The sequence below is a fragment of the Triticum dicoccoides genome, chromosome 2B, assembly GCF_002162155.2.
Source record: "Triticum dicoccoides isolate Atlit2015 ecotype Zavitan chromosome 2B, WEW_v2.0, whole genome shotgun sequence".
Lineage (NCBI taxonomy): Eukaryota > Viridiplantae > Streptophyta > Magnoliopsida > Poales > Poaceae > Triticum > Triticum dicoccoides.
The window spans coordinates 753,371,292-753,373,748 of record NC_041383.1 but is presented as its reverse complement, the minus strand read 5'-3'; positions in this window follow the sequence as shown (position 1 = coordinate 753,373,748).

Below are 2,457 nucleotides of genomic sequence, written 5' to 3'. Positions count from 1 at the left end.
GGGGGGGGGGGGTGCAAGTTGACCAGACCCATGAAATTGCTTTCTGTGGCAAGTTGCTTACATATGTGCATAACTTGCCTGTGCTTTTTTGTCTGGTTGCTTACATAAGTACATAACTTGCCTATGCATCTTCTGTTTTTGGCAAATTACTCACACAAGTACAAAACTTGCATGTGCATTTTTGCTTGTTCAGTCCACGGCTTAATTTGTGAGAGCACATAGAAAAAGTTGCTTAAATCCAGCTTCTAGTATTGTATTTTTTTGTACTAACCCCATTTGTTTTTTTCTAACAGATTATGTTCCCAGTTTTAGAGAACATTGACAAGACAAAGCCTAAAACAGGCAACCATTACTGGATTTTTAACGTGAACATAAGGGATCGACGTTTTGAAGCTCTTGATTCTTGGAGGACGCTACAAAATAAGGCTTTAGATGTTTGCGCAAGGAAAATAGTTGCAAGTTTTCGGTCTCTTTGGGAAGAGCATTACGCCAGTTCCCGTGTCTCTCTGGATGACTTTGGGCTTAGCAACATCGATGTTCCAAAACAAAACAATGAGTAAGCATCCACTTCTTTTCACGTATTAAATATGGTTTTGTTCAGCTTTTTTACAAGTGACACACTACTACATAGAGGAAGCTAGCTAACTAGAAAAGTTATTTTTCCAATTTTTGTTTAGGTTCTACTGTGGTGTTTTTGCTCTGACGCTAGCAAACGGTTGGGAGGCAAGGGTTGTTCCAAATTTCAGAGCTGAGGATATTCCAAGCATAAGGAAGCAATTGACTAACGCGTGGGTTGACAACACCAACAACAAGGCTCCATGGAAAACCATACTCAAGTTAGCATAGGTCAGTTTTTTCTCCCCTCACGCACACTACATCCATGTAAATGCATGTGTTGTTTTCTTTGCTCTTTTGTGAACTTTGGACTGCCGAGGGGGGAGTTGCATGCATAAGAACTTGGACCAGGCAACTCAATTTGCATAAACAGGCAATTTAAGCTTTACTTTGAGGCAAGTTATTCAGAATATCCCGTAAAAGAAAAAATACTATGATCATTACATAACCAGGGAATTGTTACAATTTTAGCATTTGCAGAATCTCATGTATGTAAGTTTTCGACCATTATGGGGAGATCAAGGGTGTCTGCGGGGAAATTCAAAGCTCACAACAGGCAACTCAAAACTTATAACCAGGCAACTCAAACTCTAGTGTGAGGCAAGTTAGCCACAAGAAACTGTAAACCAGAAATAATAGTTTAGGATGTTCAAACATACAGACTCACAAATAGGTTAATTTGTCAATTCCATTCGACACATCTTTTCAGCCATCTGGTCACTGTTTGACCATTACACCAATCTGGTCGGGCATCTTGCACCATTGTGGTTAACAAAATCACAATAGCTGCACTTGTTCTTTCTCTTCGGATGCAGCTCAAGTGCTGATTGAATTCTTTTTGTCTTTGCCCTCCCTTTTGTTGTTGATTTTGGAGGGTCTCTAGGAAGTGTGGGGCCAAGTGTGGTAGCAGGTCTTCCAAACTGTGCTTGAACCATCGTAGTACCTTGTGCGGCCGCAACAGCTGCATGCAGAGATGCCATACTGAGCGGCTGGTGCGCATGTCCACCAAGAGCTTGCACAATAGGAGATGGAATTGCATTGGCATTCTCTTCTTGTGTAGTTGAAGAACCTGGGTGCTGTCCACACCTGCCATCCCTTGCTGCTGATGATGCAGGCGATGGTGCCAGTCCAGGAATAGCCACATAGGTTGTGTTTGCCGCGTTAGGCCCCCGCGGTGGTTGTATAGCCCCCATAGTTTGTGGTGCAGGCCAAATTGCTGGTCTAGGACCCATAGGAGGTTGCACAGGACCTCTTGCTAGTGCCGTATGCATCAAAAGTTGTGGCGCAGCTCCTCTTAGTGCTTGCACAGGCCTTGTCATTATTGAGCCCCTTGAAAGGTGCGGTGCTGCTCCACTGTTTTGTGGCATATATCCCGACAGTTGTTGTATAGGCCAGCAACTTTGTGCGGGAGGGCTCCTGGGTAGTGGTACAACCCCCCCGTGCATCACTGCAACCCTGAACACTGTTTGTTGGTGTCCATCCTCACTCATAGAGTTGCCACCTAGTTTTGGTGCGTTTTTTCTCCGTGGTGCAGAACTAGATCACTACTGCCTAGGTCCAGAAGAGGTTTGTGCAGGTTCGTCAGGACGCACCGCCGGGTCACTAGTTGCTTGAGTGTTACTCGGTGGTGGCGCAGAAGTAGGTCGCTGTTGTCTAGATCCAGAAGGGGCTTGTGTAGGCCCTTCAGGACGCAACGCAAAACCACCAGTTGCCTGAGAGTTACTCGGTTGTGGCGCAGAACCATCAGCTGATGGTGGCGCAGAACCACCAGAGGGCCCACTTGTTGGTGCTGCCATTTTTTCTTCTTTGACATGTTGAGATTTTTGATTTCATGACGCGCAC